Below are 14,325 nucleotides of genomic sequence, written 5' to 3'. Positions count from 1 at the left end.
GAGTTATATGGCATTGAAGCTCGTCTGGAAGTTAGTTAACACAGTGTCCAAAGAAGGGCCAGAAGTATTCAGAATGGTGTCGCCTGCGTAGAGGTGAATCAGAGAATCGCCAGTAGCAAGAGCGACATCATTGATGTATACAGAGAAAAGAGTTGGCCTGAGAATTGAACCCTGTGGCACCCCCATAGAGACTGCAAGAGGCCTGACCAACGGGCCCTCCGATTTGACACATTGAACTTAGTCTGAGAAGTAGTTGGTGAACCAGGCGAGGCAGTCATTTGAGAAACCAAGGCTGTTGAATCTGCCGATAAGAATGTGGTGATTGACAGAGTCGAAATAATCACCTTTGGCAGTGATTACAGCAGTGAGTCTTTCTGGGTGGGTCTCCAAGAGCTTTCCACACATGGATTCTATTGCTGGATACAGTATATATACGGTATGGATTGTTGGAGCTGGAAACATACGCATTTCACTGCATCTGCAATAACATCTGCAAACGGTGTATGCGACCAATAAACTTTGATTTCATTTGATTTGAAGCAGTCCTATAAAGCAGCAAACCATGAAGGAGCACACAATAGCCCCAGACATGTTCTCTGAATTAGCAGGCCTGTGTGGGAGGCTGTATAATCTACCTTCCAGATTAAGATGACATGGTCATTGTCTAGGAATGGGAATTGAATTATGGTGTGTGAGGTGGTGCAAATGAGATTACAGAGAGACGACCCAGTCAACGTGTGTCGTATACAGCGGGTGGGGTCTGCTCATGTATGCACACGTGCTTGCACTTTTCCACATTTTTGCTACATGTGATGGAGAAATTGCACGATAACAGAATTGCGCTGAGAATCCCATTTTTCTCTTAAAATGTATGCAAAAATTAAGCCATTGATTTCAAAGTTTAGCACATCATACAAATCTATGCACAATGACTACTTTTAACAATTTACAAAGAACATTTTTACACATTTTTCAAAAACTCTGTTAAATACTGTATATGCTGAATTAAGATTAAATGATGTCTACAGAAAGAATGGACTTTGAAAAAGTCTCTTGGTTATTGAACTACAGTAAGTGAAGTGGATTTACACCCGGTAACGGAATTACGGTAATGGAATTACGGTAACGGAATTACATCATAGGTTCCTGATCTGCACTATACAGAAATGCATAATTATGGATATGAATGTCATTCTCTTCATGGTGATGTATCCTGAACAGGTACACAAAGGTAGAAATATGCAATATCCTCTTTTGCATAACTGGGTATCATTCTACACACTGACTATTATTTGAATGAGCTCTGCCCACAAACAAGACCCAATTTGGTTGGTCCAGACAGGACCGAATCGGAACCAGTCAGAGACCTTCTGAAAGTATTTCTCACCCCTTGACTTTTTACATTTAGATGTTGTGTCACTGGCCTCCACACAATACCCCATAATATCAAAGTGGTATTATGTTTTTGGAATTGTTTACTAATTCATTAAAAATGAAAAGATGAAATGTCTTGAGTCAATAAATATTGAACCCCTTTGTTATGGAAAGCCTCAATCAGTTCAATAGTAAGAATGTGCTTAGTAAGTAAGTTGCTTGGATTCACTCTGTAGGCAATAATAGTGTTTAACATATTTTTGAATGACTACCTCATCTCTGTACGTCACACATACAATTATCTGTAAGGTCCCTCAGTCAAGCAGTGAATTTCAAACACAGATAAACCACAAAGTCTAGGGAGGTTTTCCAATACCTCACAAAGAGGGGGGGGGGGCATTTTGAATATCCCTCTGAGCATGGTGAAGTGATTAATTACACTTTGGATGGTGCATCAATACACCCAGTCACTACAAAGAAACAGGCATCCTTCCTAAACCACTATGAGACCAATGGTAACTTTTAAACAGTTACAGAGACAGAGTTTAATGGCTGTGATAGGCGAAAACTGATGGTGGATCAACAGCATTGTAGTTACTCCACAATACTAACCTAAATAGAGTGAAAAGAAGGAAGCTTGTACAGAATAAAAAATATTCCAAAACATGCATTCGGTTTGCAATAAGCTACTAAAGTAAAGTGGTGGAGAAATTCAGTTTATGTCCTGAATACAAAGTGTTATGTTTGGGGAAAATCCAACACAAAACATCCCTGAGTACCACTCTTCATATTTTTTTTATTTGTATTATTATTATTTTTTGTTGTTGAATTTTACCCCTTTTTCATGGTATCCAATTGTTCTTTAGTAGCTACTATCTTGTCTCATCGCTACAACTCCATACGGGCTCAGAAGAGATGAAGGTTGAAAGTCATGCGTCCTCCGATACACAACCAAACCAAGCCGCACTGCTTCTTAACACAGCGCGCATCCAACCCGGAAGCCAGCCGCACCAATGTGTCAGAGGAAACACCGTGCACCTGGCAACCTTGGTTAGTGCGCACTGCACCCGGCCCGCCACAGGAGTCGCTGGTGTGCGATGAGACAAGGATATCCCTACCGGCCAAGCCCTCCCTAACCCGGACGACGCTAGGCCAATTGTGAGTCGCCCCACGGGCCTCCCGGGCGCGGCCGGTTACGGCAGAGCCTGGGCGCGAACCCAGGGTCTCTGGTGGTGCAGCTGGCGTTGCAGTACAGCGCTCTTAACCACTGCGCCACCTGGGAGGCCCATATTTATTTTTTTAAATAAAAAATAATAATATTTTACCCCCCTTTTCTCCCCAATTTCATGCTATCAATTGTTAGTAGGTACTATCTTGCCCTCATCCAGGCCAAGGTGGCGAGACATCGTAGTAATGACACCAAATGCCTTGTTGATCTCTGCACCAGAAAGGATGCTCTTGCCAGCATACTTGGGGTCCAACATGTACGCTGTGGCATGTATGGGCTTCAGGCAGAAGTCTTCACGCTTTTTGATGTATTTCAGAACTGCAGTTTCCTCTGCTTGGAGTAACAGTGAAGTAGGCAGGGCAGTATGGATTTCTTCTCTTACATCTGCAAGCGGAGTCTGAACATCAGACAGGATGGCATTGTCTCCCTCAATCCATGCAATGTCTAATGCTATAGGTTTCAGGAGTTTCAGGCTGCTTACCACTCTATCCCAACATACATCATCCAGGAGGATCCTCTTGAGGGGGCTGTCTATATCAGCAGACTCTGATATGGCCATTTCTTGGAGAGACTCCTTCCCCTCCAGGAGACTGTCAAACACGATGACAACACCACCCCAACGGGTGTTGCTGGGCAGCTTCAATGTGGTGCTCTTATTCTTCTCACATTGCTTGGTGAGGTAGATTGCTGCTATAACTTGTTGACTTGTTCACATACCTAACCATTTCCTTGGTTCTCTTGTAGAGTGTTTCCTTTGTTTTCAGTGCCATGATGTCCCTGAGGAGCAGATTCAATGCATGAGCAGCACAGCCAATGGGTGTGACGTGAGGGTAGGACTTCTCCACTTTAGACCAAGCAGCCTTCATGTTCGCAGCATTGTCTGTTACCAGTGCAAATACCTTCTGTGGTCCAAGGTCATTGATGACTACTTTCAGCTCATCTGCAATGTAGAGACCGGTGTGTCTGTTGTCCCTTGTGTCTGTGCTCTTGTAGAATACTGGTTGAGGGGTGGAGATGATGTAGTTAATGATTCCTTGCCCACGAACATTCGACAACCCATCAGAGATGATTGCAATACAGTCTGCTTTCTCTATGATTTGCTTGACCTTCACATGAACAGTGTTGAACTCTGCATTCAGCAAATGATGCAGAGTTCTCTTCCAATACACACTGCCTGTGCGCATCAGATGTGAACCAGTTGCATACACAGCTCGAGCAAGACATTCATCAGCAGTTCTCTGACCACGTTCCTACATTAAGTCAAAAGATCTTCTGATTCCAGGAGGACCATGAGCTGTTGTTATCGATAAGGTGTTTGATTCATCATTTTCACCTCAAATAGAAGTAGAGGGATTTTTGTCAGGGGTTGCTTGTTGTGAGCTCTGAGGGAACGTTATGCACTTGGCCAGATGATTCTGCATCTTTGTTGCATTCTTCACATATTATTTGGCACAGCATTTGCAAATGTACACAGCTTTTCCTTCTTCATTAGCTTCAGTGAAATGTCTCTACACATCTTGGAAATTTCCTGTAAAGATTAGATTTCATTTTTTTTTACCCAAATACAATTCCATGTACAGATAAATAGTTAAGCAGTTAGATTAAACAACTCCTTTGTCGGATAAATGTTTTAAAATGAAACATGTATGGAAACATCTGAATTAACACTCCTCAGTTAGCAGGCTCAAGCAAGCTAAACCCCACATGGTAGCAAAAACAACTAGCAGAAATTGTTAAGAAGTTAAAAATGATTTAAACACACTTTGCTGTAGGCTACTATTTACTAGTTAACAAAAAATGATGTATGTCATATAAAATATATTCACCCCACCCAGTATTGTAATCAAAACTTACCAGAAAGCATGTAGTCAAATCAAATCAAAATCAAATGTATTTATATAGCCCTTCGTACATCAACTGATATCTCAAAGTGCTGTACAGAAACCCAGCCTAAAACCCCAAACAGCAAGCAATGCAGGTGTTGAAGCACGTTGGTTAGGAAAAACTCCCTAGAAAGGCCAAAACCTAGGAAGAAACCTAGAGAGGAACCAGGCTGAGGGTTGGCCAGTCCTCTTCTGGCTGTGCCGGGTGGAGATTATAACAGAACATGGCCAAGATGTTCAAATGTTCATAAATGACCAGCATGGTCAAATAATAGGTCTGGGACAGGTAGCACGTCCGGAGAACAGGTCAGGATTCTATAGCCGCAGGCAGAACAGTTGAAACTGGAGCAGCAGCACGGCCAGGTGGACTGGGGACAGCAAGGAGTCATCATGCCAGGTAGTCCTGAGGCATGGTCCTAGGGCTCAGGTCCTCCGAGAGAGAGAGAGAAAGAGAGAATTAGAGAGAGCATACTTAAATTTACACAGGACACAGGAAAAGTACTCCAGATATAACAAACTGACCCTAGCCCCCCGACACATAAACTACTGCAGCATAAATAGGCTGAGACAGGAGGGGTCAGGAGACACTGTGGCCCCATCCGATGATACCGGGCCAAACAGGGTCAAACAGGAAGGATATAACCCCACCCACATTGCCAAAGTACAGCCCCCACACCACTAGAGGGATATCTTCAACCACCAACTTACCATCCTGAGACAAGGCCGAGTATAGCCCACAAACATCTCCGCCACGGCACAACCCAAGGTGGGGCGCCAACCCAGACAGGAAGATCACATCAGTGACTCATCCCACTCAAGTGACACACCCCTTCTAGGGACAGCATGAAAGAGCACCAGTAAGCCAGTGACTCAGCCCCTGTAATAGGGTTAGAGGCAGAGAATCCCAGTGGAAAGAGGGGAACTGGCCAGGCAGAGACAGCAAGGGCGGTTCGTTGCTCCAGAGCCTTTCCATCCACCTTCACACTCCTGGGCCAGACTACACTCAATCATATGACCCACTGAAGAGATGAGTCTTCAGTAAAGCCTTAAAGGTTGAGACCGAGTTTGTGTCTCTCACATGGGTAGGCAGACCATTCCATAAAAATGGAGCTCTATAGGAGAAAGCCCTGACTCCAGCTGTTTGCTTAGAAATTCTAGGGACAATTAGGAAGCCTGCATCTTGTGACCGTAGCGTACGTGTAGGTATGTACAGCAGGACCAAATCAGAGAGATATATGTAGGAGCAGGTTAGCAGTAAAACCTTGAAATCAGCCCTTGCCTTGACAGGAAGCTAGTGTAGGGAGGCTAGCACTGGAGTAATATGATCAAATGTTTTGGTTCTAGTCAGGATTCTAGCAGCCGTATTTAACACGAACTGAAGTTTATTTAGTGCTTTATCCGGGTTGCCGAAAAGTAAAGCATTGCAGTAGTCTAACCTAGAAGTAACAAAAGCATGGATAAATTTTTCTGCATAATTTTTTAACAGAAAGTTTTTGATATTTCCAATGTTACGTAGATAGAAACAAGCTTTCCTTGAAACAGTCTTGATATGTTCGTCAAAAGAGAGATCAGGGTCCAGAGTAACACCGAGGTCCTTCACAGTTTTATTTGAGACAACTGAACAGCCATTAAGAGCAGTGAAAGTTAACATTATGTTTTTGAATGACATCCCCAAGAGGTAAAATATATAGTGAAAACAATAGTGGTCCTAAAACGGAACCTTGAGGAACACCGAAATTTACAGTTGATTTGTCAGAGGACAAACCATTCACAGAGGCAAATTTCTATCTTTCCGACAGATAAGATCTTAACCAGGCCAGAACTTGTCCGTGTAGACCAATTTGCGTTTCCAATCGCTCCAAAAGAATGTGGTGATTGATGGTATCAAAAGCAGCACTAAGGTCTAGGAGCATGAGAACAGATGCAGAGCCTCGGTCTGATGCCATTAAAAGGTCATTTACCACCTTCACAAGTGCAGTCTCAGTGCTATGATGGGGTCTAAAACCAGACTGAAGCATTTCGTATACATTGTTTGTCTTCAGGAAGGCAGTGAGTTGCTGCGCAACAGCCTTTTCTAAAAATAGATATATTTTTTTAAATAGTCCTTGGCTCAGACAGTGTCGTAGTGTGGGCTCAATAGCGTCTCATTAGTGTGCAAGATCTTGAGAATCAGCTGTACATGAGATGGAAGAATGCACTGTGCATGCAGAGGGTTGCAATTCCATTGAATTGGGAATATATTTTTATAATTATTATTACCAAGCCGCACTGCTTCTTAACAAGCGCGCATCCAACCGGGAAGCCAGCCACACCAATGTGTCGGAGGAAACACTGCACCTGGCGACCTTGGTTAGTGTGCACTGCACCCGGCCCGCCACAGGAGTCACTGGTGTCTAATGTCCGTTCAGATATTTGAATATTCAAACAACAGTGCCCATTTATGGCTAATCTCCTAGCATCCCTAACCAGCTGAATTCATAGGATCCTCCCTCTCCATGTTTACACTCATACACTACACTATCTCTCTTCATGTTTGGCCTCAGGCTGTGTATGTCTTCTTTATGTGACTGTGTGTGCTTTCTTAGGATGCTGTTTTGACTGTATGTGCGTGTTTGTCCCAGAGGATGTGTGTGTGTTTGTCCTCAAGGGGCGGCGGTGTGTTAAGAGAATACGCGGTGACAGCTTGCCATTTATTTTATCATCATTGATCATCAGTTGATAAGAGGCACAAAAGCTTTATAACAACATTGATGGTATCAATTAATCAAAGTTATTGTGCTCTGTCAATCATAGACCTCCGCAGTCCCATGGGCTGTCAGGTTTATCCTGGGTTCATTGTTTTGTGTGTGTGTGTGTGTGTGTGTGTGTATTTCTGGTTAGCTGGTGGTTTTAGGGGAGTGGAGTGGATTAGTATTGTTTAAAGCAGATGGGCAGTAATTTCATTAGCCACCAGGCTAACTCATCCACAGAAACAGCGATAGGCCGGGCTGCTGCCACATCAGGGTAAAGCCAGGCCAGGGTGTTTGGGGGGAGTGTGAAGGGGAGGAAGGGGGGGTTGAACTACTTCCAATTTGTCCCCATCAAGTTATAATCCTGAGGAGGAGCCAGCAGAAGAGATGGGTGCACAGAGACATATTAATAACTTATTAATAACTTTTCCCTCTCCTTTGTTTCCCGCTCCCCTTCATTATCACAGTCCCCTACTCCCTGCGGGGGGTGGTTGCCTTGGTTTTGTCAGGCGAGGCGTGTGTTTGTTTCAAGCTGCCATTACGTTCTCTGAGAGATGCCCAAATCACACTGCTCTCTCGCTCTCTCCTCCTCCTCCCTCTCTTCTCCTCCTCTCCCTTCTCTCTATCATCGCTCTCCTCCTCCTCTCCCTCCTCTCTCATCTCTCCTCCTCCTCTCTCTCCTCTCTCTTCTCTCTCCTCCTCTCTTCTATCTCCTCCTCTCTCTCCACTTTCTTCTCTCTCCCCTCCTCTCTCTTCTCTTTCTACTCTCTCTCCTCTCTCCTCCTCCTCCTCCTCTTTCTACACTCTCTTTTCTCTCCTCCTCTCTTCTATCTCCTCCTCTCTCTCCAGTCTTTCTTCTCTTTCTTCCTCCTCTCTCCCCTCCTCTCTCTTCTCTCTCTCCTCTCTCCTCCTCCTCTTTCTACTCTCTCTTCTCTCTCTCCTTCTCTTCTCTCTCCTCCTCCTCTTTCCACTCTCTCTTCTCTCTCCTCCTTCTCACGCTCCACTTTCTCTTCTCTCTCCTCCTCCTGTCTCTTCTCTCTCTACACACCTTATATATTTGCAGCATGAACAAAGCCTGTCCTTTTCTGTATGTCTGTATTTTGTGTTTTTCCCATGGACAGAAAATGGTCCCTTTATCTTCCAAAAGGTCACCGTTACATAAGAGAGAATAAAAGATGGAAGAAAGACAGAGAATCAATAAAAAATAGGGCCAGAGCCCTTCAGTAGTAAATCCCAGAAGTCTGTTAGTAATGACTGCTCTTAACATTCCTCCTCCTGTGAAGAAGAGGACTAGCAGTAAGTGAGCAAGTGTGTAAAGGGGCCGGCTGCCATGGTTGTCCTAACAGAATCCATCAGAATTGACATGTCATAAAAGCATCATAACAGAACATCAGCCAATTAGATGTGCAAGTTTGTTATAGGGGTGGGGCTAGCTGCGGCGATGTGACTGAAATATAAACAGGGCGGGCGTCCGCTAACTGCAGGGTGAAGATACGCAGCCATCAATTCTTGATAAATGTGGCCAGTCAGGAGACTCTGATTGATCACAATGGGATCAATAGGATTCCCCCCCTCCCCCCGCGCGCTGGGTGCTTTCATGTGGCCGGGAGAGAGATGGGGGAGAGAAGGGTAGAGAGAGAGAAAGGGAGAAAGAGAGGGAGCGAGATGGGGGAGAGAGGGGGAGAGCGAGAGAAAGGGAGAAAGAGGGGGATTGAAGGATATTTAGTGTTTTCGGTAGAAATAAAGAAGAGGGGCTCTTCCCAAGAGCTTTTAAACACAAGAGCAGGCTTCTATTTCTGGAGAAATGGGAGGGAGGGAGGGAGACGCAGCCTTTTTTTATTGCGCCCATTATACTGTATGTCATCACTCCAGACGAATCATGTCCTGGAAATTGAGCCTGAGGAAGACTGCTGAGCCTGGCTCTTTCTCTCCTCGCTTATTCTACTGCTCCCTTCACCTCTCCCCCTCCCTCCCTCTTTTTCTGTATCTTCCGCCTCTATCTTCCCCTCGATCCCTCTGCCTATCACAGTACCATCTCTAATTCTCTCCTTCTATATCTGTGTCTTTCTCTGCACTAATTTCTCTCCTTTTTCTCTCATTTTATTCTCTAAAATCACACTCTTCTTTTTCTCTCTCTGTCTGGGAATTCATTATCAAATAGAAAGGAAGTGACATGTGCCCACCGCTCCATTTTGCAGGATTGTTCGCTCTCAGATGTGGAAGTGGATTTTCAATTAAATTGTCTATCATTAGGGCTGCAGTAGCAGGCGGGCGGCGTGTGGTGTGATGCTGCTGCAGTTCCTGGTCCATCGGCAGGAACACCAACCTCTACACACAGAAGCTTTGATGATGGCCCCTTTACCTCTACATTCTAACTCTCCTTCCTCTCTTCCATCAGAGACACTGTCTTTCTGTCAGTCAGCCCTCTCCTTCTGAGTAAACCGCTGGTCTGGAGTCAGTCTGTCTCCATGTGAAGCCCACAGTTAAAGTAGCTTGTCACGGTCACAAGGTGCTCCTTGATTCTGCTGTACTGTAGCTGCCTGCTGCCACGTGAACCAAGGACCTCCTGCTCTGTAATTGCATTGCTGTAATGGCATTGAGAGCATCCCATCTCCACATGACAGGTGGTCACAAGATGTGTGGAGCAATCACTGCATAAACTGCCCCTGTAGGTGAATAGTAGTTAGTGATGGAAAGAGAAATCAGCAGCGTGACGGCAGCCTGGAAGCAGCAGTAATATCAGGTGGATGGGAGATGTGATAGGAAGTGGTGGAGGCTGACACACAGGGGAAATGGGCATTGAATGGTTGAATCCTTTATGTATTGTGGACAGTTGTTATCTTAACACAACAGCACAATAAGTCAGGTCTGTGTGAATGAGTTTGAGGAGTAGGGGACAGACAGCAGACAGATTACACAGACACACACTCTGTCCTCTAGGGTCGGCAAATAACACAGTATTTTCTGATTCTGTAGTGCAGCATTTTCATACATATTTGATCCTTTCCTGGCTGTGATTACCAATCACAGTGTTGTCAATCTCCATCACCCGGCAGTCTCTCTCTCTGTGTGTGTGTGTGTGTGTGTGTGTGTGTGTGTGTGTGTGTGTGTGTGTGTGTGTGTGTGTGTGTGTGTGTGTGTGTGTGTGTGTGTGTGTGTGTGTGTGTGTGTGTGTGTGTGTGTGTGTGTGTGTGTGTGTGTGTGTGTGTGTGTGTGTGTGTGGGCAGGAGGGGGCGGCTATATTAGATTTGGCAGAGGCAGCACAATTTGTCTGACATGTTGAAGGAGAAGATTAGAGGGAGAAATACAAAATGTATTCAGCATTACACTCTCATCGCGCAGCTGTAGCAATTGATTTTTTTGTAAGTATACGTTGAAGCGCCCAGAGAGTGCTGATAGTGGAGGGGGGAGGTGTGAAGAAGTACCATTATCAGACTCCATTCACACATGTAGAAATTCCCTATGAAAAGCGGATAAACAGCATTAATCCATTTTTGCGGACGAAAGCTTGTCTAAAGTAATTTCATTCGGAAGCGGATGCGTATGAATTTCTTCACTGCTCTGGCCCATTGTACTGTGGTCTCTGGGCCAGCCTAATCCTGGCCTCTGGTTAAGATTACCCACACTGGGTGCCATATCTCCACTCACAAACCCCCAGCACATCTTATCATACTCGCACACATTGGGATATCCTCCTGGTCTGGATATGAAGGGCAGTGTTTTCGGAGTCCACCAGGCTAGCCTAAATCATGTCTGTTTAAAGATGGACTGGATTGGGTGATAAGGTGATGTGATATGAGTAGTATTTAAACCACATCCCCCCAGTTATACAATATTACCCTATCTTCCAAACCCTACAGGATAACACTTCCATATCTACTGTTGTCATGAATAGCCTGAGGTAACTACAAAATGGATCATTCACTCACATGCTCTGACAGATCCTCCTTTATAGTAATTGACTGGTGTGAACTTCAAATGAATGCACTAGTCAGTGTCATCCAATTAATACTGTCCTTTGGCAATAAATGGTTTCTTAATGGCAAGTACATTTTCTTCCTTTTGCGTGTACTTTCATATGAAATGATTAGTGACGCAATCAAACCTGAGAGAATGGAGAGCTAATGACACTTGTCTTTGAGATGGGGGAACAGTCAGGGATCAAAGTTTCACATCTTTGTTCCCTTTGTTCTCTCATTATGTGGCAGGACTTGTCTTCCGACAGATACAGTACTGAGTTGTACATAAGTACACAAACTGGCTCCCTCTCTCTCACCAGTTCCTCGTTCCTCTGGTAAAGAGCCTAGTAGTTGATAGAGATCCAGACTATTGGACGGTTTCTCAGGCAGCCATCCAGTTAACAGTTAACAGCAGGCAGGCTGGCAACACAAACACAATCCCCCTGCTCCTGTGATTCTACAGCTACAATTACACTATTGGTCGAATTCATTACGTGTGTGTGTTGTAATGTTGCTTACGTAATGGCTGTGTTTTGTTTTTACGAGCCCCCTGCTCCGTGTTTAAGGTCCCTCTGACATCAACGTGGGGAGAGAGCAGCTAGCTCCTGAGGGGGGAACTCTGAAACACTATGGCCCAAATATCACACCGAGTCTGGGAGAAGTAAAGAATCCTCATCTTTCCCTGGCCTGATGGACTCTTCAAATTCGAAACGGGCTCTCATCATTTTCTACATTTCCTTTCAGTGTTGAGGAATGTTCTCGTACAGACCTTTTCCCTTTACCTAGAGAACAGGTCTTGGCAGAGGAACAGGACCCGGTTGTAGTTCAGTACGAGGTGCTGCTGTTAGTAAACAGATGCAGAAATGACATTCTTCAGAACCATAAGGATCTGGTCTCTCTGACTTGCATGGCCTGTAAGCGGGGGTGTAAAATTTCACCATCCCTCAAACTTCCCAAGGCTTTGGTTTAACATTCCCAAAATACCATCCAGGCATTCCATCTTTGGCTGCCAAGCTGAGGAGTGGCTTCCTGCTCCGCCTCTGAGGTCTGAGGATTGATGTGTGTAGCATTCCCGTGTGGAATGGGCTGGATCTGATCTGTTGGGGAGATGTTGCTCCTCTCTACATCTGCATGCAGTGTTCACATTCTGGCCTATAGGAACCTTGTGCTGAATGAGTTCACCTCTCTTTACCCCTCTTAGTGAGAGCTGTATATACAGTTGATGTTGGAAGTTTACATACACTTAGGTTGGAGTCATTTAAATTCGTTTTTCAACCACTCCACAAATTTCTTGTTAACAAACTATAGTTTTGGCAAATCGGTTACTTTGTCCATGACACAAGTCATTTTTCCAACAATTGTTTACAGACAGATTATTTCACTTATAATTCACTGTATCACATTACCAGTGGGTCAGAAGTTTACATACAGTAAGTTGACTGTGCCTTAAAACAACTTGGAAAATTCCAGAAAATTATGTCATGGTTTTGGAAGCTTCTGATAATTGACATAATTTGAGTCAATTGGAGGTGTACCTGTGGATGTATTTCAAAGCCTACCTTCAAACTCAGTGCCTCTTTGCTTGACATCATGGGAAAATCTAAAGAAATTAGCCAAAAATTTGTAGACCTCCACAAGTCTGGTTCATCCTTGGGAGAAATTTCCAAACGCCTTGATGTACCACATTCATCTGTACAAACAATAGTACGCAAGCATAAAATCCATGGGACCATGCAGCCGTCATACTGCTCAGGAAGGAGAAGCGTTCTGTCTCCTAGAGATGAACGTACTTTGGTGGGAAAATTTCAAATCAATCCCAGAACAACAGCACAGGACCTTGTGAAACAGGTACAAAAGTATCTATATCCACAGTAAAACGAGTCATATATCGAAATAACCTGAAAGGCCGCTCAGCAAGAAAGAAGCCACTGCTCCCCCCTAGTCACGCCCTGACCTAAAACACCATAGAGAACCCCGAGGGCTCTATGGTCAGGGCGTGACAGCATCATGTTGTGGGGGTGCTTTGCTGCAGGAGGGACTGGTGCACTTCACAAAATAGATGGAATCATGAGGCAAGAAAATTATGTGGATATATTGAAGCAACATCTCAAGACATCAATGTTAAGCTTGTTCGCAAATGGATCTTCCAAATGGATCTTCCAAATGACCCCAAGCATACTTCCAAAGTTGTGGCAAAATGGCTTAAGGACAACAAAGTCAAGGTATTGGAGTGGCCATCACAAAGCCCTGACCTCAATCCTATAGAAAATCTGTGGGCAGAACCGAAAAAGCGTGTGAGAGCAAGGAGGCCTACAAACCTGACTCAGTTACACCAGCTCTGTCGGGTGAATTTTGGCCCATTCCTCCTAACGTATTGTGGGTAGCTTGTGGAAGGCTACCCGACACGTTTGACCCAAGTTAAACAATTTAAAGGCAATGCTACCAAATACTAATTGAGTGTATATAAACTTCTGACCCACTGGAAATGTGATGAAAGAAATTAAAGCTGAAATAAATCATTCTCTCTACTTTTATTCTGACATTTCACATTCTTAAAAAGTGGTGATCCTAACTGACCTAAGACAGGGAATTTTTATTTTACTTGGCAAGTCAGTTCAGAAGAAATTCTTATTTATAATGACAGCCTTGGAACAGTGGGTTAGCTGCCTTGTTCAAGGGCAGAACAACAGATTTTCACCTTGTCAGCTTGGGGATTTGATCTTGCAACCTTTCGGTTTCTGGGCCAACGCTCTAACCACTAGGCTGCCAACGCTCTAACCACTAGGCTACCTGCCGCCCCATTAAATGTCAGGATTGTGGAAAAACTGAGTTTAAATGTATTTGGCTAAGGTGTATGTAAACTTCTGACTTCAACTGTATCTATCAGACTGATACACAGCCCTTTCTCAAAGAGTATCAGTGCAATATGCAAATTCACATGTTCGTAGCCCCTCCCCCCCATCCCTCCCCCAACCTTATCTTAGGTGTCGGTGAACCATAACAGACATAATCATAATCATAGCGGCCATTGTGTTACCAGCATATTATCAGACATAAATCAGTTTATGGATTAATAGAATGTTGCTCTCCATTTAAATAGAGCTCCCCCTCCTTCCCATTCCTCCTGCAGTGAAATTAGCTCCCTGTTCTGC

General features: G+C 44.3%; 1 protein-coding gene across 2 annotated transcripts in view; it reads left to right on the top strand.

The window, feature by feature from the left end:
• Positions 1–14,325, top strand: part of LOC135541777 (tetratricopeptide repeat protein 28-like) — a 218,692-nt gene that overhangs the window by 43,678 nt on the left and 160,689 nt on the right. The gene's annotated exons all lie outside the window — the stretch shown is intronic.

Source organism: Oncorhynchus masou, chromosome 1, assembly GCF_036934945.1.
Source record: "Oncorhynchus masou masou isolate Uvic2021 chromosome 1, UVic_Omas_1.1, whole genome shotgun sequence".
NCBI lineage: Eukaryota > Metazoa > Chordata > Actinopteri > Salmoniformes > Salmonidae > Oncorhynchus > Oncorhynchus masou.
The sequence above is the reverse complement of the archived record's forward strand: the minus strand, read 5'-3'. Positions and strand labels throughout refer to the sequence as shown.